The following is a 24,204-nucleotide window of genomic DNA, read 5'->3' on the forward strand; positions in this document are numbered from 1 at the left end:
ATGTTTGGTGACGGAGATTCATACCTGCGACTCGCATATTGCAAGTAGAGTGCCCTAACCATCTGACTATGCGAGACCGTATTTCATTTAACTCTGTACTGGAGTCTTTGACATAGAGAAGCGTGGTCTTGCATTTTAAGCTTTGAAAGCAAACCGGCGTTCGTGTAAAGTACGTGAGAGTGTTTGGCTAAAAACTGACTTAGCAGTAGGCTTTATGAGTCAAAGGCTAGTAAAGTAATAAAGATTTGAAAACCGGATGACATAATGATATTTGTAAATTGGACAACTCATTTTCACATCTCTCAATTATTGAAAGAGCCCCAAGATTTGGGCTCCAGTGTAAAGCCAATAACAAAACAAATGGCTAAGCTAGAAGACAGCATTGCTAAGAGCGTGGAAGACTCACCACTATCTTTCGAGAAGATCGCCATATTCAAAGTGAATCGCATCTGCGACTTACCGCAAACAATACGAAATGGTGAATTCTGCCTTCACAATTTACTAAGAACTAGAATTTCTACACAGACAGTTTGCAGACGGCTTCACGAGGCCAACAGACTCGTAATCCGAGTACTTCTGAAATCTTGATACATCCGGGAATGTTTGAGATATGTTAATAACCTCAGGTGAAACATCAATGACTAGAAGTTAGTCCTCTTCACTGGCGAATTCAGATTTTATCTCTAGTGTATTAATAAAGACGCCATGATTTAAAGACAATGCAGTGAACAATTTTTTTGCACAGCATGTTGGAGAACACAATAGATATGGAAGCAGATCTGTCATGGAATGGGTTGGAATCCGAATACAGGAGGAAGACGGTCGTTCATGTTATCTAGAACATTACTATTTCTGCGTTTAGATGACAAACAAATTGTATTATTCAACTGATAGTGACATCTCATGCTAGTAAAGTTTGGCTAGCCTTCATTTTGGTTAATAACAATGACCATCCACGTCGAGCGACGACCACCACTATTTACCTTAAGCAGCGTCCAGAATGCCCAAACTAATGGACTATTAGATGTAAGCCTAACATACTGTACGAAACATTTAGGCTAATCACACTTTATAAGAGAGTTTTTCTTGTGTATATTTGTTGACTTGTTGCTGCAAGTGAGATCTGTGACGCCACGGGCGATAAGGTTTCTCAATGACGGTTATCTATTTGGCAGTGCAATGACTTTATAGTTAGATTTGCATGCAAGATGTGTCACAACAGGTTCCGCCAATAGTCGTATTGTGAAATTGTTAAATAATGTATTGTCAACGTATATAATATTCTGTTTTCCATCCGTAGAAACATAAAAAAAAAACAAATTTCAAACCAAAACGTCTGGGACAGCAAGAACTCCAGAGCCACACTCTAAAGTCAGTCTGGGACATCAAGGACTCCAGAGCAACATTCTAAAGTCAGTCTGGGACAGCAACTTCATCTGCAAAGAGAAGATTATGGTAACGAAAAAACAAGAACAAACCTTCCAACCTAAAAAGCCATTGTTATGAAACTTGAAATATCTGCTGGGGCCACTAATAAGATGGTAAATATTAGTTTGAAGTGAGGTTGATGAAAGCTTACAAGCGAAACGTTCTAAAGTTTCTATCTATCCTTCGAAATCAACGGCTACTTGAGTAAAACCTAAGAGAGTCACTACATTGGTTTCATAAAACTAACAAAACAGATTTAAAGGTAACTAGATAAGAGTTGATACTTAAGCGGTACGTTAATAGTCACATTTGCGATTAAAACGTAGTTATTATTTCTGCTAATCACAAATATATAGCATAACTTATAACGATTTATACCTTAAGATAACATTATCGGTAGATATGCCAGTTTGTATATTAGAGGGAGCAAATCCTCCTACATGATATGTTAGTTCGTAACCTATCATTGGATTGTATGTATATTATTCTATTACTTCAAGCTTCGCCGGCCCGGCATGGCCAAGCGTGTTAAGGCGCGCGACTCGTAATCTGAGGGTCGCGGGTTCGCATCCCCGTCGCGCCAAACATGCTTGCCCTTTCAGCCCTGGGGGCGTTATAATGTAACAGTCAATCCACTATTCGTTGGTAAAAGAGTAGCCCAAGAGTTGGCGATGGGTGGTGATAACTAGCTGCCTTCCCTCTAGTCTTACACTGCTAAATTAGGGACGGATAGCCCAAGAGTTGGCGGTGGGTGGTGATGACTTGCTGTCTTTCCTCCAGTCTTACACTACTAAATTAGGGACGGCTAACACAGATAGCCCTCGAGTAGCTTTGGACGAAATTAAAAAAACAAACAGGCCTTGCGCTTACTAAGGCCTTCACTATACGCAGGTTTCATTTCAAATCATTATCTCTGACACAGTTTAACTACTGGCGTAATAAACACAATATTGATACTGTTTCAATAAGTTAAAATAATGTCCTCTATCGCACCATTTCATGAGAATGTTGTTCACGAACATCCATATACATTAAAACTGAAATCTTTTCATCCAGCATCCACGTATTTTAGACATTCTAAAATCAGTTTTACAGAACAGTCTAGTCTTTTAATCACTGCGTTCCTCTATTCTCTAAGGTCGAAAAAAAGTTTTAATGTGAACTCGAATGTTACAAAAAGGTTTTCTCAAATCTGATTATACCGTGAACGGTAATGCGCGTAACTTCTCGTTAACGACAACATTAAATTTTAACCCTAAAATGGGACAGCTAAGTGAAAAATCAAACGAAACAGTTGTAGATCTTGTTTCCAACTAGTTCTCACGAAGTGAATTTCAACTTGTTGATCATGAATGAAATGAGCTCAAGAAGCATTGATAGAATCCTTGGGGATACTACAGACGGTTTAGCCGAAATAATAAAAATCGAATGTTACATTTTAGGCTGAAATTTCATTTCGTCTGAATTAATTTAGTGAACTATTGACCTTTAGCTTTCGCAGATAATGTAGAATTACCTCAGTCTTATTTTCACATCCTTTCTATTTTGGTTAGGACTTAAAAATGAGTTTAGATTTACATCAAAAGACGTAAATGCGTAGCTGTGAAATAAGTCTACATAAAGTAGTGATAAAATATTTATAGGAAAAGATATTAGAAAGTGATATCTGGATATCGTAAGTATTACGTATACTACAAAAAAAATGTTGATATGGCCAAGACGTTTTACTAAATGAATCGGTAGATATGCCACTTAATATATTACGTATAAATAATTACACGGGTTTTAATTCTAAGGAATGCTGATATAAATAGGATTGCTAATATTGTTTTTGTTTTGTTTGTTTTTGAATTTTGCGCAAAGCTGCTCGAGAGCTATCTGCGCTAGCCGTCCCTAATTCAGAAGTGTAAGACTAGAGGGAAGGCTGTTAGTCATCACCACCCACCGCTAACTCTTGGGCTACTCTTTTGCCAAAGAATAGTGTGATTAACCATCACATTATAACGCCCCTAAGGCTGAAAAGGCGAGCATGTTTAGTGCGAAGGGATTGCTAATATACATCTTAAAATAAAAGTAGTAAAACCTAATTATAATAAATCAGGACGTCTACACTTTGCACTAATACCATTAACTGCACTTAAGATAGGCACTGTGAAGGATTATCTCTGTTTAAAGCCCAGTATTTTAATATAAATCTCACTTGTTTATAGATAGTGTTTATACACAAGCTATTAAAATATAAAAATTACAGATAAAAGTACTAGAATTATGGCAGTATTAACTATAACGAATCGTGTATGAAAAAGGTCACTCGTTTCTGGTTGACCACTGTTTAGTTTATCCAAACAGAATTCTTTAATCTCTCAGAATCTCTTCCTGAGACTCCAGGTGTCGTTCTATAAAACTAACTTACTTGTAGAAAATACTCTCAAAAAACTGCGAAATTTAATAACGATTCAACAAAATCGACTGGCAAATGTAAATTTTTGCAAAACAAAAACAGCACTTAGTGTATTTCAAGGAGAGTTAGTTATCCGCTGTGGTATTAAACTCGATGAAAATAAAAAGGTTCTAGGGTATTTTATCAAAACAGTCTACGTGTTCATTTTTCTTCAAGAATAAAACACGTATAACACTGTTAAAGGAAAATGTTCGTATTTACTAACAACGCACAATTCCTGTTTTAAAATGGACTATCATTTCGATATCTTAACCTATTTGTATTGTAATAAACAATTTCTATCACATTGTTACATATTTGTCACTACTTACAAAATTACACCCTGCTAAATAATAAAAAACTTACAGACGTTTTGTCATTCATAGGGCGAGTTTATAATTATTGTACTGGGTGAAGACATGTAAAGACCAGCATCGCGGAGGTATTTTTCATATCTTTTCCAGCGTTGCTTGCAAGCGCAAGATTACCTTATATGTATTTGTGTAAACGTTTTTCGTTTCTTCGATGCATCAATGTATTTTCTTTCGCCTCAAAATAAAATTATTAATGTTTTGAATATCCTCGTCAATAGAGAGAGTATTAACTTGTTGACATCGATGGATCAATGTATTTTCTTTCGCCTCAAAATAAAATTATTAATGTTTTGAATATCCTCGTCGATACAGAGAGTATTAACTTGTTGACATCGATGGATCAATGTATTTTCTTTCGCCTCAAAATAAAATTATTAATGTTTTGAATATCCTCGTCGATACAGAGAGTATTAACTTGTTGACATCGATGGATCAATGTATTTTCTTTCGCCTCAAAATAAAATTATTAATGTTTTGAATATCCTCGTCGATACAGAGAGTATTAACTTGTTGACATCGATGGATCAATGTATTTTCTTTCGCCTCAAAATAAAATTATTAATGTTTTGAATATCCTCGTCGATACAGAGAGTATTAACTTGTTGACAAAATATACGTGTAGCAGACTTTGGTTTTGTTACCTAGAGAGTTGAAGGGCAATATTATACATGTTGATTTTTTAGTTACCTTATACAAATAATATAGAAAAGTAATCTTACGAAATAACCAGTATACGGCATTTTCAATCACAACGACACTTTATGCGACAAATGAACTAAACGAACAGGTCAGTGACCTGAAGTTCCAATCATAGTTTCCACTAGTCATAGGAAGAGCAACTGGACAGCACCAACCTAACGCCCACACGGCAAATCCTAATCGAATAGCGAAATTGACTTGCACTGTTGTAACGCCTTTACAACTGAAAACGTGGAACGTGCTCGGCGGCGTAACGCGGTTCGAACTTTAGACATGCACGCTAATTACTAGGCTAGGCACGGACAACAATATAAATTTTTACTTCCCATTTCTAGTTACAAATGTTTGAGATATTTGGTTCAAGTTTTCTAACTAGGTGGTTAGGGCGCTCGACTCGTAATCTGAGGATCGCTAGTTCGGATCCCAAACCCATCAAACATGCTCGCTCTTTCAGTCATGGGGGCGTTATAATGTGACAGTCAATCTCATTAGTTGTTGATAAAACAGTAACCAAGAATTGGCAGTGGGTAGTGATGACTAGTTGCTTTCCTTCTGGTCTTTCACTGTTAAATTATAGGCGGCTAGCGCAGATAGTCCTCGTGTATCTTTGCGTGAAATTCAAACAAACAAAACCAAACCTTTTGTAAAGACAAACTGAACGTCCCTAGTCCATGGACCGAATCCAGCTGAAGAAGTGAATAAAATAATATTGTTGTTGGTTTTCTGTCCATTCTATGAGCTTCACAAACAATCACTGAAGAGACGTTAAAGAGAATCATTGCATACAATATATACTTTGGACAAATAATTTTTCTACAGCTGACGATTATCAGTTCAAACAAACACCTGATCAAACAGCTTATAGTTCCAGCTTCTCTGAAACCTGACATAGGGTTTATGAACTGTGCTGATCAGATTGTGTGACGTTCTGCTAGAAATATGCATTCTTAGTATTGTTTAATTAAGGACTAAAACCCCGTAATGTTGGAGCTACTGATCGCTGCACTGCTTTATCTGTGTGTGTTGTATATTGTTCTATAAGTACAAGGAGAACAAGTAGTCACTTCATAACTAGTGTATTATGACATAGTTGCATATTAACTGAGTGCGAGTAAGTGTGAGTTGTGTGAGTTTTATGAAGTGATATATGTTTCCATATAAAACATTTGTCTTTAACTTTTGTTTCAAATCACCGATACTTTAGTTTCAATTACACAACCACAAAGAAAAACCAGTAAATTGAGAAAATCAAATACGTTGCTTGGTTCAACAATAATAAAATTGAAACTATAAAGCAAAGAAACTGAGATTTAAACATTGAAAAACTGGGAAAAATTACTGTTTCACACAATGAAAGCACAACTTACCCATTTGTTATTCAAAACCTCTTTCAAAGGAGCAGTTAAAAAAACCCGTTAGAATGATGGTATCATAAGAAGTGTTGCAATATTATATAAATTCAAAACACTGCAAGAAATAGACGTATAAATATAAGGTTTGTTTAGAGTTAGAACTAACAATATAATATTTTCAAGGTAGTTGAAAGAAAGTGTGTGGTCTACGTGGAAAAGATTACACTCATAAAACCTAGTAGTTTATGCGTGAAGATGGTCTAAGGTTTAAATTTTGAAAACGGTAAAAAAACTAAAAGATGAAATTGGGAACAAATGCTATGAGTTGAAGAGATAAAACTAGAACTTTCTGGAAAATGTAGAAGTTTTCTCCTTTTTTCTGGACAACCATGTATACGCTACGAAGAAGTTTCATCACACAATATACAGAGAATGATGTCTAAGCTGCCCTGGCCTTGAATTTTAGCAGGATAATCATAAAAATGTGAAGAAGGTAGGTCTGAGGCTATGAAACTGTTCAATGTAATTTAATCTAAAAGCTGTGACGTCTGTTAACAGGAAATGTAGTAGAAGAGAAACCACTTAATATAAATACAAAAGTTTTATATTCGTTTGTTTTACAGTATGCACCAAGATACACAATTGGATATTCGTTCTCTGGCCACCATGGGTATCGAAACCCAGTTTCTAGCGTTGTAAGTCCGCAAACACACCACTGTGTTACTGAAATCGAAATTTTATGCAGAAATAAAAATGGAAAAATCACTAGTCGATCATCTCAGAAAAATACCTGATTTATTCTGTTACACATATATATAGTTAAAGCACGTAGGTAGAGCCACCACATAAAATACTCAACTTAATCTGTAACTTCATAAAGTTTGTTTCTTACATCGAGTTTTATGAAATGGGTATAAATTTACAGTGTAAACCAAACTCAAACTTCACAAAGCAACTTGCATGTTGATACATTGGGTTGAAACTTAAGCCTGATACCATGTATTATATAAAATACTATTTTTTGTATTAAAAATTAAGATATAGAATGGGCTATCTGTACTGTGCCCACCGTTATATCGAACTCTGGTTTTCAACGTTATTTGCCTTCAGACTTACCGTTCAGCCACCGAATGGCTAATTAAATATATAGCAAATTCATACGCTCATACGTGTATATATAAAGGTATGCATAAATTCATACAAACATCAGGTCTTAGCACTTTCTTTCTCTCTTCACCAAAAACAAAAATTGCAGATTGACACTAGGATGTCCATTGGTATTTTTGAAAAGAGGATGTCTTTCCATTTGATACAGGTTAAAACATAGGAGCACAATTTCTTATTATTTGTTATAAACGTGTTTTTATTCCACCCATCTAACAGATGGTCAATCCAGCTAGTATACAATATTTTATTATAAAGGGTACAAGACAAAAAATGGATACTCCAGCTAGTATACAGTATTTAATTATAAAGGCTACAAGACAAAGGATGGCTACTCCAGCTAGTATACAGTATTTAATTATAAAGGGTACAAGACAAAGGATGGCTACTCCAGCTAGTATACAGTATTTAATTATAAAGGGTACAAGACAAAGGATAGCTACTCCAGCTAGTATACAGTATTTAATTATAAAGGCTACAAGACAAAGGATGGCTACTCCAGCTAGTATACAGTATTTAATTATAAAGGGTACAAGACAAAGGATGGCTACTCCAGCTAGTATACAGTATTTAATTATAAAGGGTACAAGACAAAGGATAGCTACTCCAGCTAGTATACAGTATTTAATTATAAAGGGTACAAGACAAAGGATGGCTACTCCAGCTAGTATACAGTATTTAATTATAAAGGGTATAAGACAAAGAATGGGTACTCCAGCTAGTATAGAATATTTATTTATAAAGGGTACAAGACAAAGAATTTGTACTCCAGCTAGTATGCAGTATTTAATTATAAAGGATAGAAAACAAAGGATGAGTGCTTCAGCTAGTATACGGTATTTAATTATAAAGGGTACAAGACAAAGGATGGCTACTCCAGCTAGTATACAGTATTTAATTATAAAGGGTATAAGACAAAGAATGGGTACTCCAGCTAGTATACAATATTTATTTATAAAGGGTACAAGACAAAGAATTTGTACTCCAGCTAGTATGCAGTATTTAATTATAAAGGATAGAAAACAAAGGATGAGTGCTTCAGCTAGTATACGGTATTTAATTATAAAGGGTACAAGCCGTTCGTTATCAAGTATCAATCGTAACTATACAATTTTGAATGACTACAGCAAATTTTCGAGAATAATTTCAAGGCTCTGTAGCCGAAAAGACATGATTTTCTTAACTGAATTACTTTACGCTCATGAAGTAAAAGCTTAAATATGAACTACAAATTATTCATAAAATCACGTTTAAGTAGATGTTCAGTATTTTCAAGGTTTTAGCAAGACCCTTGTGCTATGTTAAATTTCTTTTTAATTCTGCGAAAAAAAACACTAGAGGGTTATTTGCACTAGCCGCCCTTAATTTAGAAGCGAGAAATTAAAGAGTGGATATCTAATCAACATCACCCACTGCCAACTTTTGGATCAGTCTTTACCAACGAAAAATGGGACTAATTGTAACATTATAATTCTTCAAGGCTGAAAGGGCAAGTGTGTACTTTAAAGAGATTGTAAACCCAGAGCTCTAAACATCAGGTCATGCCAGAACCAAATACCGTAGAAAAAAGTATTTTTCAAGCTCACTGGTTTTTTTTAAAGTGCAAATGATTTACGATGAGTGGCTTAGGGTAAGATGAAGGACGTATATTTCCAAATTAGAGTTTGGTCACTTGTACTCGCCCCTCAGTAGCAGAGCGGTGTGTCTGCATAATCACACAGATAAAAATCAGGTTTCAATATTTGTGGTGGGCAGAGCATATATAGCCCATTGTGTAGCTTTATGCTTGATTCTAAAAAAACAAACACATTGTACTCCATTACCCCATGTTCTTTTGCGCCATTGTCCGATATAATGGCGTAATTTTGCATAGCGCACGGCTTTCCTGACCAATGCCAAATACTATTTAAGTTATTTAAATGTAGCATTTGTTTTCAACAGCAGCTTTTATGAGTAAGATGGGTCCATTTTACAACATTCTGGGTGTCTGATTTATCCATTTTTAAAGGTAAAACAACCTCAAACCACAAGAAGCGCATTTTTTCAATATCTAAAAAAAGCCTATGTTGAATCTTTCCTTTGAAGTAGAAATGAGATTTATAATAAAACAGTATTTATTCTAAAATCTTTTTCTTGTCCATGACATTAATTATAATTGGTAAAAAGAAAAAAAAGAGTTTCGTTTGTCTTCTAAGCTTCACTATAACCTATGTTATGTGAACTTATTTCAAACCCTTAACACGTCGTTTCCATCTATGTCTCACGTCTGGTCGTGCTCTTTCTGACGATCGTGTAAGATGCTGTGTTGCAGAGCTATCATATTCAAAACATATCACACCACTCCTTCAGCATGCTTTCCATAATCCATCTAGTTTAAGAGAACGAATATTTCCAAGCGGCCTTTTCAACTGTCCGACAGCACAGAACTCCATAGATGCCGGGTCCAGGAAATTGACTGGTTTGTCTTCCTGTGAAACAGTATGAATATTAGTTTGTTTTTCAACTGCTTGATGTATGCGTCGGTTTAATGGAAGTTATGACTGAAAGTCTTATCTCGGTGAACCCATAACTTGTTGATTCGATCTTTCTTGATTATATTGTGTATTATTACTTAGGATTGCTTTTGCTAACAGTCTTTGTATTTGTGGATTCTCACCTGCTACAACACGCTACATTTTGCTCACCACAGGGACTTGATGTACGTCTTTTTAGGACTGGTTCTGGCACCCAAAGTTGATCTATATTCCTTTATTTTCCAATGCCATTAAGTACATGGAAAATTTCTCTATCTGAAAACACCAATATAATCCGAGTATATGACTATTCTGCGTTTGAAAGGGCTGTTTCTTACTCTTCTCAAAATCGGTCAGTTTTCAGTGGTATCATACGAACGCCAAACAATATCAATATATAACATTGGTGCATTACGTTCCATCGCGATTTTACATTGGCTATATTTGTCACGTGACTTGCTGATTTAATATTCAAAATCGTTTTGATATGGCTTACCCAGTCCTATGTAAAGTAATAAAAACAATCGTAATCAGTTATTATGTAACGATGTAAAAAATATTTTATGATAATAAAGTGTCTCAGAATAATGTAATAATTGTAAATAACAGCTTCACCGAAAAATAAGTAATAGTATATCAGTGTTCGTTGTACCCCAACTGGTCTGAAGAGCTCTGGACTGAGCGAAACGAAATAGTGTGATTGAAACACCATTATTGTACACTCTTTTAATTCTTGATAATTTGTAAGGGTTGTTGTTTGTTTTTTTAAATTTCGCACAAAGCTACTCGAGGGCTTTCTGCGCTAGCCGTCCCTAATTCAGCAGTGTAAGACTAGAGGAAAGGCCGCTTGTCATCATTACCAACCGCAAAACTCATCGGCTACTCTTTTATCAACGAATAGTGGGATTGACCGTCACATTATAACGCCCCCACGGCTGAAATGGCGAGCATGTTTGGTGTGATTGGGTTTCAAACCCGCGACCATCAGATTATGAGTCGAACGCCACCTGGTCATGCCAGGCCTAATCCGTAAGGGATAAAACTAGGAGTGTAGTGATAAAAATGTATTAGGCCTAGCATAACGTCTTATAACAAATGTAAATATTAGGGCACAGACCTAGTTTTAATAAGATTATTGTTGGTATGGATGGTTGGATAGCAGAATATCTACAAAACAATATTATTTTTATTCTCGAAAATATTGAAACTCATGATTATTTTACTTAAAGAATTATGCACCTACTGTTGTCTTAAGGATGTTAGTATTATCTCGTTACGCTACCAAACACACGTTACTTCATTCTGCATGTATTGTTGCCACCTAAGTCCTACAGATTTCAAAATGGTAATAACCTTGTGAAATACACTGAATAACTACCTCGTTTATTCGGCACTTGATTTATTTCTGACATTCCAGAATGCAAGCGGATTATAAACTATCATCTGTCACGGACAGCTCTTTATAGAAACACGTGCAGTTCATCTTAAAGTACTTGTACGTTTGTGACGAATTAACTGTATCACGATTTAAAGTTCACATGTTTGTGTGACGAACTAACTGTACCACGAACCCGGCTGAGTATGTTACATTGAAATAGGAAGACGTTTTCTGAACAAAAGATCAGACGTATAATTAAAGTAGATATCCTGATTCGTTTAAAACATTATATAAAACGTTTACGTTGTAAACTAACATTTCTACATTACAAAATATTATTTCATTAATGACTAGTTATTACAAAATTCAGAACGGTTCATTGTGAGTATCAACTTTTCTGTTTCTTTTTAAACAAAAAGTTATACAATGTGCTATGTGTGTTTTGTCCGTCAAGAGTATCAAAATTCGAATTTTAGCGTGATATTTGGTCTTACAGTTGAGCCACTGAAGGTTAAATGTCAAATGTTTATTAAATGTATCCAAATTAACCAGATGCACAATGTATTTGTTGTTTCATTTTTTTAAACTCAAAGCTGGACTGGTATGACCAGGTGGTTAGGGTGCTCGACTCGCAATCTCAGATTCACGGGTTCGAATCCCCGTCTCACTAAACATACTTACCAACAGAAAGAGTCCAACAATTGTTTGGATGGTGATGAGGAGCTGCCATCTCTGTGCTTCCCGCTAGTACAGCGGTAAGTCTACGGATTTACAACGCTAAAATCAGGAGTTCGATTTCCGTCGTTGGGCTTAGCAGATGGCCCGATGTGGATTTGCTGTATGAAAAACACACGCAAACATACACGCCTTTTCTCTAGTCTTTTGCTGCTAAGTTAGAGATGGCTATCGCAAATATCGCTCGTATTGTTTTTTGTGAACAATGCATAGCAACAGAATGTCTCTATGCCCATTTCAGGTATCAGATATCGAATTTTGATGTTATCTTCCTTTAGGCTTATCACGGAGCCAGAGTGGCGAACGCATAATTAAATTGTTGATTATGATACATGCATAAATATGATGTAAAAATTCCAAACCGGATTTTTTTCTGATGCCTGCTTTATGCTTCCATCTGTTAATAAACACATTTGAGTAGGTCCCTCTAAACTTCTCATGTAATTTTTTTTCCCAGTTCAATAGCCGTATTCATTCAAATGACGTCAACGTTTCCACGGAGACGTTGGTTGGTTTCTGTTTCAGCCGCAAGACTCTCGTGAGATGATATCGTTATTTGTCACGTTAGTTTAGTTGTTTACTGGTGAGCACAAAGCTATAATATGTGCTGGATTCTGCCCATCTCGGGTATTGAAACCTGATGTTTAGCGATGTAAGCCTTATGAGCTACGTAAAGATGTGAATTAATTGGCTTTACAAGAGCACGAGATATTCACATACAAAAATAAGTCTTGGTAAAAATATGTATACATTAAGCATTCCGTCATATTATTATTAATGTTCTGGCAGTATATTCACACATTTGGCGCTAATATGTATATCAGTTCATTTCTCTATCTGAATTCGTGCAAGTTAAAGATATGCAGTGGTTTTAGAAAGTTTTCTTTTTTGCTAAAATTAGTAGAATTTTATGTATTCTTTCAGGTTTATTCTAGACAGTTCTACATTAATTAATAATATTTTATATGGGCAGCTCAATTATTAATGGCTCAAGACGGTAAATTGGAGTTTCATAACAACAAAATATCAGGACGTTAGATAATTAAAATATAATATGCCGAAATTACTATGATTAAGTAGCGCCACACCTCGGCGAAACTATCACGAGTCTAAACTAAAACTGCCTTTTGCCTTCAAACATAATTCTAGTAAATCACACCAAGAGAATACAGAAAACGCATTCCAATGATACCCCCGTTAAAGTGCTTTTTGTGCGATATGTTTGAAATAGTATTGAAGCAATTACGATACCAGAAATAATTACAGATCATATGTGTTGTTGATTATGTGAGGAAAGATTTTAAAATATTCAAGTAGTGTTAAGATATAAAGAACATCGTACTACTACATCTTTAAACAAAACTAGTTCAATAAACTTAGTTTCGTGCTCATTTTGAACCTTGTACTGATATGGTAAACACAAACCTACTTGTTATATTTTAAAAATAGAACGAATAAATAAACACGCATCTACATCGACAAACCTTCGTGAGGACGAGAAGACAAATTGAAGTAAAAATATATCTCAGGGCGGCTGATATGTGTTAATATTATGTCAGCCGTCCTGAGATATACTGACAAACCTTTCAAAACTCGTATACAATTCAAGTTGAAATAAACAGATAATTTATGAACATTGAATTACATCACGCTAAGATACACATTCCCTGCTGTCGACACAGTAGAAAGCCGAAGGTGATTTTGCTTTAAAACAAACAAACAAAATTTAAATTTTTATCAAAACAACTTTGAAAGGGTGAGCTCATATGTAATAATGTAACTGAGCTAATAGCAGTCACGTGTGCTTCTAATCGCGTCTCGTTAAGTTATTGTAAAATATACGTAGGTTCAAAAAGTTACGAAACGTCTGGAAGATTTTCCCTTGTCAAAAACACGTCTAAACGTGTAACAACCGAACAATCGAATCGGCTGTTTTCCTACATCTCAGAACAAAAGTGTTGTTTTTTTCGATGTTGTTTTCTCTGCCCTTTTTGATTTGTTATCGTGTGAAATTTGTAAGTGGTAAAAGTATACACACCCTTGCAGATCATTTGTGACTATGTTTTAGCTGTTTCCCAATTTTCCTTCTTCTTCTGAACTTCTGAGGTAAGTCGGCCGTCTAAGCAGTAAATATCTGGACTTATGACATTAAAAATCGGGTATCGAATGCGGTGAGCTCAGCACAAATAGCTAGTTGTGTAGTTTTGTTGTTTAACAACACACGCTTTATAAATCTCACGGTCTATAAGCTATTACGTGCTTTCCTTTCAATTCTCAAGTGAGTGGAAATTGGATATTCGAGTATACCTTGTTCTTAACAGTAGTTATATAGGAAGGTATAAGATACATTATAATAAAAATAACTGAATTTTGACGGTACGTATATTAAGTCCAAAAAGTCTAATATTTATTGTTTCGTTAAAAAAATACGCGATAGAAAAGGTTTGTTTGTTTTGGAATTTCGCACAAAGCTACACGAGGGCTATCTGTTCTAGCCGTCCCTAATTTAGCAGTGTAAGACTAGAGGGAAGGCAGCTAGTCATCACCACCCACCGCCAACTCTGGGGCTACTCTTTTACCAACGAATAGTGGGATTGACCGTCACATTATACACCCCCACGGCTGGGAGGGCGAGCATGTTTAGCGCGACGCGGGCGCGAACCCGCGGATTACGAGTCGCACGCCTTACGCGCTTGGCCATGCCAGGCCAATAGAAAAGGAACTTGCATATTCTTAAATGTTTAAATAACTTGTCATATTTTATCTCGTGCAGCCGTAATAACATATTTCTAAGCCCTTATGTTGGATAATTTTTATCCGAAAATAAAAATAAAAGAGACATAGTTCATCTCACACAAATTTAGATCAAACGTAAAGTTGTATAATTAAATTTTTCTGCATTATTCAAAGTGTAAAATTAAATCCCAAAAACATTGGTTGGATTAAGAATGAAAAATCGGTATCAGAAATGTTTACCATCTTAGTTCATCATACGCTTTCTTTTAAAAGTAAAATACTACGTAACAAGTCAAACCTTAAGGTTAATTAAGTATAATATAAGCTCTGAGCTAAGACTATAACTGTATATTTGCGGAATAAAAATAATTAGCTGTAAAAATACAATAATACTAAAAAAATCCATTCCTTTATATTTAGATTATGTATAGACAGTTTGAGAACATAATTTACAACATATCTTGTAAAATACGAGTGACGTGCCTTTGTCGCCATCTCTTGGAAAGACTTCACACAAATATATTATCATACAAATTGATTATACATTTTGAGTTCTGTGGTTCAACTGGATGTGTTTGTATGCGTCATGGATTTTGTATTTTAAATAAAAAGTAGTTACTTACGAAAATGTATAAAATTGTTATTTTGGTTTAAAATTGGAGTATTCTGTGAGTCTGCAATACATGTATTGAATTATATCACCGACATTCGATGTTTCATCTCCCTTCCACCAGAGGACAGATCGCAAATAACCTTTTATAATTTTGATCGAAAACAAACATTGGAAGTGCTTTTATAAATTCTATAAAATAGTATATACAATGTTAACTTCAAGATACGTAAGTACAATAAACAAACTCTCCTGAACAGTTCTCAAAAAACCACGTGTTTAGTGATTGCATGCAACCCTACTGATATTTACCTATTATTAATTTTTAAGTTCATGCAAGGTGACTTTGAAATTACGCACATGATTATTAATTTACTAAAATGTTGAAAATTTAAATATTGTTTTACAAGTAACAATGAAATTATTCTTGGTTATGATATACAATCCACTATACAAATAAAGAAAAAGGTATTGTTATAGCTTCAACTGTCGTCTATCTGTTGTTTTGTTCGTTCATTAGTTAGAAAAACAATAAATTCGGGTTGAAAGTTTGATATCTGTGGAATAAAAACAAAATTAAAGTGTACTTTGAAAAAACACCACCGTAGCTATGAAAAAAAGCATTTCTCACCATACGTGTTTCATACCTATAAGATATATCGAAATGGAGCATCTTCTGATTGAAAGATAAAAGCACGGGTGAGCAAATCGGTAAAGTTTTAATGTGTGTGTATATAATACTTTTCAGTTAATTTTAAATAGCCTATATTAAAAAAAATACGTCAACGTTTGCGTGAACATAACACACATATAGTTAAGTTCAGATTAACGCAGGAGTCCACGGCTCCAGACATCTAGGCTACTCTGGTTCCCACCTACATCGTGAATTCATGAGAGTGATATTGAGCATTCGTTGTCTTTGACGTAAGTTAACATTAATTACATTCATAGATAACGCCATATTCTCATATCAGACAGAAAAAAAAAGGTTATTAATTTTTCCGCTTCCCCCGAAGGAACAGTTGATGTAACTATTCAGATTTACAACGATAGAATCAGAGGTTAGAACCCCCTCAGTGGATAAAGAATACATCCCGATGTGGCTTTGCTACAAGAAAAACATACACACACCTTAAATTTACTAAAACACGTCATACACACATTGTGAGAGAGGGGACACACAAACGTCTTAATATATCTCAGAGAGTGCACTATTATCCTCTATGGGGAATGAAGAAAATCGCTATTGTAATAATACGTTACTTCAAATGAACATGTACTCCAACAGTATACCATAAGGCTGATGTAAAGAACCGTTATACTACTTTGACCTGTGATCTTACAACTTCATCCCGTAAAACACTTCTGCGGTCATTGACCATCCGTGAAGCAGTGTAGAAGGATATTAAGAGTTGAATGTTGAAAGAAGGTAATAGAAATTACCCCTACCATCACTATCTTTGTCGCTACCTCTTCTCCCAAAGTCATCCTGACCATCGCACAGCGTATACCATGTTTTAAGTACATTTATCTGTAGATTTACATTTATATATATATATAAACAGAGCGAGTTCTTAAAGCGTACACAATACTTTGAATGAGATAATAATGAACACTGTTATAATATGTTCAGTTATAAATAAATTGTGTGAAAAGTTGGTTTATGTTATTCATCATTGCATTCACCCACACATTTTTTTTTCTTTGACACACGAATTTGTTGCACATTCATTAAACATTATTTGTTAAGACCTGACCTTAAACTCTCTTTTCGTAAAATCGTTCTCTCACGTTATCAAGATAACCACTAAAGAATACGAAAACTGACGCTTACATAACATCCGGGAATATTGAGTATAAAGACCTGGAGTAGCAAGCAGTGGGGCTTGACACTTTCTGTAAGACGTAACGATGCGTTTTTGGTTTTTGTTTATTTTGTTCTTGTTTTTATTACTTCACAGTCCTGTCTGAGAACAAAATATCCACGAATCTTCTTGCACTGTGGCATTCCAGGCCGGTCGGCTAGAAACTGGGGTCAAACTTAGGGTGTGGGGTCGATGAACAGGCGCCTTTCCCTGAATCCTTCTGTTGCCCTCCCTCGTACCTCTTTCTCCGGTTTCTATCGCACGCCCTTTCCCGGACTTTATCATTTACTAAGTGAAAAAAACAACAACAACAAAAAAATAAAACAAAGAGTAATGCGCGTGCGGTTGTGGTGTCAAAGCAAGCGTTTTCTTACTCAGTAATGCCCCGTGGGTACACGTACACAAAGGTTTCTCCATTTGTAAGTTGTTTTCAGTGACAAGAAGCGGAATATTATTTCATGCTCATACATCATATAAACAGATAAAGCAACGTGAGATGTAAAATTATTTTGCCATAAAACTAGGTGGCAGTGAGAGAGATAAACTAAGACTCAAACACGCCGCAACGATAGAAAGTGTTGTTGAAATAGTTGTTATTGTTTGAATACTTATCTCCGGGTTCTTACCACTCGTGTATGTAACATTAATAGAATGGTAACAGTTTGGTTAAAATTACCTCGTTACTTTCTGTAGCGAGGAGGTGAGACAGAATACAGTAACAGAATAATAATAAAATTGGATGAATGTTGAAGATATGTAGATATGTAATGCAATATATTATAATAACTAGAGCATTTTTTATGTTATTTATAATTGAACAACTCACAATGACTCAGCTGTAAGATCGGAGACTCATAACGTTAACATATGGTGTTGAATTTGTGTCGTGGGTACAGCACAGAAAGCCCTCGTGGAGCTTTGTGCCTAATTGCAAGCAAACAAACTTTATAACTGAACAGAATATCCAAGTTTTGTTCCTTATAAAATATTTCCATAAAAGATAACATGGTATCATTTTACATGTGTATTATGACACTAGTGGCCCGGCATGGCCAGGTGGCTAAGGCATTCGACTCGTATTCTGAGGGACACACCCAACATGTTCGCCTTTTCCCAGCCGTGAGGCATTATAATATTACGATCAATTGTGGATGGTGATGACTAGCTGCTAAATTAGGGACGGCTAGCGCAGATAACCCTCGCGTAGCTTCGCGCGAAATTAAAAAAAACAAACCAAACCAATATCACTAATAAATTGTCTTTCCTTTTTTTATGGCACACTCAGAGTTAAGTCTGAAGGCTTATAAGGTTAAAAATCGGGTTTAGATACTCGTGCTGCATACAGCACAGATAGCACATTACGTAAGTTTGCGCTTTTTGTATTTTATGTCAGTAGAGATGTTTAAGAAAAATACTGCATTATCAAAATCGTGTGCCATTTATTAATAATTAGTTATATTAAAATTAAACATAATTTATAGGAGTAAATAAAACACCAGGGGGTAACATTTTCATCATGCAGGTGACTGGATGAAACTGGAACACCATGTAGGAAAAGAATTCTATTAATTATTAACGTCCACAACAAGCACCAAATAAATAGATTCTTGTATCGAATAGTATACATTATCAGACATCAGACTTTCTTGGTCACAAACTTCTTCCTATTGCATTCGATAAAAGCTTTCTTAACTCTAGAGTATACACGTAATATTTATCTAGAAAAATTAGTGAAGGGAAATAAGTCTATGGTTTTATTTTTGTTTCTTTTCGAATAACTAGGTGATAATTATGTCTTATTGATCCTGATCGAACAGAAACTTTGACAAAGTTCAATTTAGAGCTTCTTAAAAATCTCCCAATTTGTAATTCATAAATGTATTCTCACTAACAAAATCGCAGTATATCACACAAAGTTGGTAGATTGAAGGCAAACACATGCTAATGGAACTGGCTTAAAAAGGGGAGCAAGCAAAGTAATTTTGTTCACGGTAAAGATTCTCAAACACTTTAGAAATGAGGACTTCTTTCCAAGAGGCAGATGGAGAAAAAAAGTAGAACTATAAATCATGTAAAGCAGCAAGGTTGTTGTTTTTCTTTTTCTAATTTCTAGGAAGTGTTATCGATGAATACAGGCTTGCTTGTTCTAAACGAAAGGTTGTGATTCATTCCAGACAATGTACATAGTTCCCTTTTTTGCTGTTACATATTCACCCACAGATTGCTTATCCATAAAAGTGCATTGAAGTGAAGAGTTAGTGCTGTGTTAGCCGATGAACTCATTTCTAGTTTAGATTTTTTTTAAATAAATAAAGATAGGTTTGGCTGCTGTTAAACGTAGATCTACACAAAGGTCTATCTTGTAGAGCTGGATGGAGAGAGAGAACAAAGAGGGAAAATGTGAGATTTTTAAAAAAATTTGTGTGCGTGTTTTTTTATAACAAAGCCACATCGGCCCATCTGCTGTGTCTACCGAGGGGAATCGAACCCCTGATTTTAGTGTTTAAATTCGAGGGCTTACCGCTGTCCCAGCAGGGGACATTTTTCAATTTTTTAACATGTTCATTTTCAATCAAACTCCGTTTCATATAATGCTTTCCTTACTTGTATGCTTTGAAATTAACAAGGAGCAAAGTGCAACAATTCTTTAGTATGTTTAATAAGTGTTTACACGATGTATTTACCTTGCTACCCTGTATAGTCTTCAAAATAAAGTTGGTGAAAGAACGCCGTACATTAACCTGATTTTTACTTTGCTTCCACAGGGCACCTTCAAGCAGAGTTCCCTATGAGTATTGTATTCGAATGTATACAGTGTTGTTTAGAATGTTAGGCCTATAGCGTTATGTCGCTAAATGTTTTTGGCACAAATGATAGAAGATATTTTGTTGTTTTGCAATAGAAATATATATATTATTCTTTGTAAATATATATTTCAGTGACTGCTAGGTGTCGCCGTTCATCCTTGTGTCTAAATATCGCAATTATTGGTTAATGTGAATTGTTCTTCAACTTATATCTAAGGATGTTGTGGAAAGTTTAAGAAAGAGTAAGGATTAGAAATCTAAGAAACTTACACATTGAATTCAAAACATTAGACAGGATTCAAAACAAAGTATTTCATAATAGATTTTTGAATAGTTTCGGTTTACAGATATTTTAGTTTATGTAGGCTTAGTATTCATCTAATACGAGACTGCTTCATCATTGTGCAAAGTTTAATTCAGGCAAATGGAGCATATGTCTTTTTGCCCATTGTTATTTACTAAAGCTTAAAAATGCATTTTTAATTTGATTATAATTCTTTTAGATAGTAATATTGTAGTACTAAAACACAGAATTTTACAAGTTAATAAACAGTAGGTATGATAAACCGCAGTTGAGGAATATTAAACAAAACATCACTGCGTGTAACCGTTAAAACAGTTCGAATGGGATAAAAAGTAGGTTAATGTTAGAAACTATGCTAGTTTGAGAACAATAAACTTATTCTCTGCTCAAGCTGTTATGTTGGATTTGGAAACGGTTCACCAAATGAATTTGTTAAAACTGAATTATTTATTATATGTCTTTGAATTTTGATTCTTCATCAAATCAACCATCATTTCCAAATTTACAATCCCATTGGAAGTCCCATTTCATATAAGTGAAACGGTTTATTAGTAGTTTGTATTTTATTCTTAACGTTAACATGTTTTTGCTTAGACTTTCTTAGGTAGAACCCATACTTTTATTTCGCTTGCGTAATTAAAATACTTATTAGCATTTTGAACGCTACAGATAATGAAATAAAATAAGTAAGTGTTCACTGAATAGAATCAAAATAAGTTTTAATTTGTAATATACATGTGTAAATGAATCTGTACTTTTAATGCTAGGCGAGTAAATAGGAAATTTCTGAATTTTCATGCATGTGTGTTTTTGAAGCTTTCGAGAGCTATGTTTTACCTTAAAGAGTGAGGAGCCTTTATTTAAGTCCTGTTAGTCTCTGTGACAAACTAACGTTAACACAAATCATTGGCCCGGTCTAGACAGGTGATTTGGGCGTTCGACTCGTAGTCTGAGGGTTGTGGATTCAAATTCCCGTCCCACCAAACATGCTAGCCCTTTCACCGGTGAGAGCGTTATAATGTGACAGTTAGTCCCACTATTCGTTGGTAAAAGTTTCCCAAGAGTTGGCAGTGGGTGGTGGTGAATAGCTACCTTCTTTCTAGTCTTACACTGCTAAATTAAGGACAGCTAGCGCAGATAGCTCTCGTGTAGCTTTGCGCGAAATTCAAAACAAACAAATTGTTTCAAGTATTTAGTTTGGATTTAACTGCATACGTCAATAATAAGGAAGAACATTTCTGATCAACATTATAGCTGAAATTTAATGCATCAAAATTATTCATATATTGTTTTTAACACATTCGCGGTAAATTCCATCTTTTCTGTTTTTTTTTTTGTTAGTGAATTTAAATATTTTGTTTTTCCAAGAGATTTTACAGTGGAATTCAAATACCTTAACTGAGACATATATTACTATTTACTTACCGAGAACAGCCCGGCATGGCCAGGTGGGTTAAAGCGTTCAACTCGTAATCCAATGGTCGCGGGTTCGAATCCCCGTTGCAACAAAGATGATCGTCCTTACAGTCGTGGGGGCATTATAATGTGACGGTCAATTCCACTCTTCGTTGGCAAAAGAGTAGCCCAAAAGTTGGCAGTGGTTGGTGATGACTAGCTGCTTTCCCTCTAGTCTTACACTGCAAAAATTAGGGACGGCTAGTGCAGTTAGTCCTCGTGTAGCTTTGCATGAAATTAAAAAAACAAAACAAAACGAACTTACAGAGAACCTTTTGGTGTGGTGACCTAAAGTCACACATCGTCTTAGAAGCCAAAATAGGTATAAAGTCAATGAAATAATAAATTTAAGCATATATAATGTACACAAAACTGTTTCAATATAGTATCTTTCATACGAGAATATGAATTACGTAGCGTATCTCCTATTTAAATGAGTATTAATAAATCTTAGTGTAATTGGAAATGTAAAGTTACTAGCGATTTCAGACTTTCGTAACAATTCAAGTTTTAAGTTTACTTAATAAATTTTCGTTGCACATTCATTACAAGTTTGATTCTCAGTGTATAAAAACAAACAAACTTAACTACCAACCTAGGAAGTACTGCTCTTTGTCATTGCAATTCGAACTGTGCATCGAATAATGTATTTCTCACAAGTAACAAATGTTTTAGATGATATTATAATGAGTTATAAAATATTACCAGTTTCTTCCCAGAGGTTTCTTCCCAGAGGTTTCATCAAGTTGTAACACGTGTCACTGAATGTTCTCCTTGTCTCTGTGGACGAATGAAATCATTTGACGATGAGTAACAGAAATCCTCATCACTTCGTTACCAGCATTGACTCAGAGACGTGATTAGGAGATTTGGAGGATAGCAAAGCTAACTCCAGTCTTGCGAATTTTAGGCCTGTGACGAAAGGTTTAGTATTTTCTCTCCTTTACATCAAACGAACATCAAAACAGTTAATCATTTTGGACTATACATTTAGAACCATTGCTTAATACAAATGTTTCCAAACCATCACGCGTTAAAGCGGTGAAAGAGTAGACAGGATACTACTTGTTTTAAAAGATGTGATAGAATTATTTTCATATGTTTTGAATCAAATCGAATACCTAATTTTCCTTACTCATAAAGTTTTAAAAGAAAAAATAAGATACTTTCTAAGGAATGAGGGTAAATTTTTAATTCATAAAATGCGCATTAACCTACTGTGATATGAAGTTCCATGCATCAAGAGAAGATAAAAATGTACTGATTCTAATAGTGAAACTAGCACAAGCCTTTCATTCATCGTAACTGTTCTTTAAATCGAAAGTGTCACTCTGTTTATACAGTTTGTTTAAAACGTAACTGGAAGCTCCTCGGTGACACAGCGGTATATCTGGGAACTAACATCGCTAGAATTCGCCTTTCGATAACCGTGATGGGCAGATCACATGAAGCTATTTGTGCTGCTTTGTACCTAATTTCAAACAAATATAACTGAAATAAGTATTTAAGGTTAGGTTCTGGGGTTTGAAATAAAAATATTTTATTGTCTAAACTATTTTTAACAGGAGCATTTCTGATAACAATACTTTGTTCTATGGACTTTTCTAACGGAAATGGTTTGAAATAAAGATTCGTTGTTCTCTGAACTTTTCTAACAGAAAGTACAGTGCTATTCAATTTTTTTTTCAGAAAATTTTTAGAATTAATTTCTCCAAGTTTTTCTTGTTTGTTAAGCATTACAATTTTCAATGAAATCTGAATAAACCTAATAATAACAGAGTATTTTTATTGCACTAACTGTTAAAGTTTAGGGCGAGTTAAGTAATACAGACTACTTCTGATTTATATTCGATATTTTTTAGGATCGAATATTGATAATGAGATGCTACTAATTATCAGTTTATTGTGTATAACTCCAACGTAAATACCACTGGAGGCCCCGGTATGACCAGGTGGGTTAAGGCGTTCGACTCCCTATCGCACCAAACATGATCGCCCTTTCAGCTGTGGGGGCGTTATAATCAATTCCACTATTCGTTGGTAAAAGAGTAGCCGAAGAGTTGGCGGTGGATGGTGATGACTAGCTGCCTTCCCTCTAGTCTTACACTGCTGAATGATGAACGGCTAGCACAGATAGCCCTCGAGTAGCATTGAGCGAAATTCAAAACCAACAAACAGATACTACTGGGAAAAACAAAGTAAGCCTTGCGACCCTATAAACAACATTTAAAAAAAAAAGGAATTTAAGAAGGTTCAAAGAAATGAGGAATTGGAGTAGAAAAATCGAAAGGAGTTCATTGTGGATATCAACATTAAGACTGTTTTGTTAGAATAGCCTTTTCTT

The 24,204-nt window shown here is 34.9% G+C and overlaps 1 long non-coding RNA gene across 1 annotated transcript; it reads right to left on the reverse strand.

The window, feature by feature from the left end:
• Positions 1 to 432: 432 nt before the first annotated feature.
• Positions 433 to 22,589, reverse strand: LOC143258034 (uncharacterized). Its single transcript, XR_013032102.1, has 3 exons — positions 22,566 to 22,589; positions 21,831 to 22,042; positions 433 to 1,436 (listed from the first exon to the last, which is right to left on the reverse strand). It is a non-coding gene; the product is annotated as an uncharacterized LOC143258034 (long non-coding RNA).
• Positions 22,590 to 24,204: the final 1,615 nt, after the last annotated feature.

This window comes from Tachypleus tridentatus, chromosome 7, assembly GCF_004210375.1.
Source record: "Tachypleus tridentatus isolate NWPU-2018 chromosome 7, ASM421037v1, whole genome shotgun sequence".
Lineage (NCBI taxonomy): Eukaryota > Metazoa > Arthropoda > Merostomata > Xiphosura > Limulidae > Tachypleus > Tachypleus tridentatus.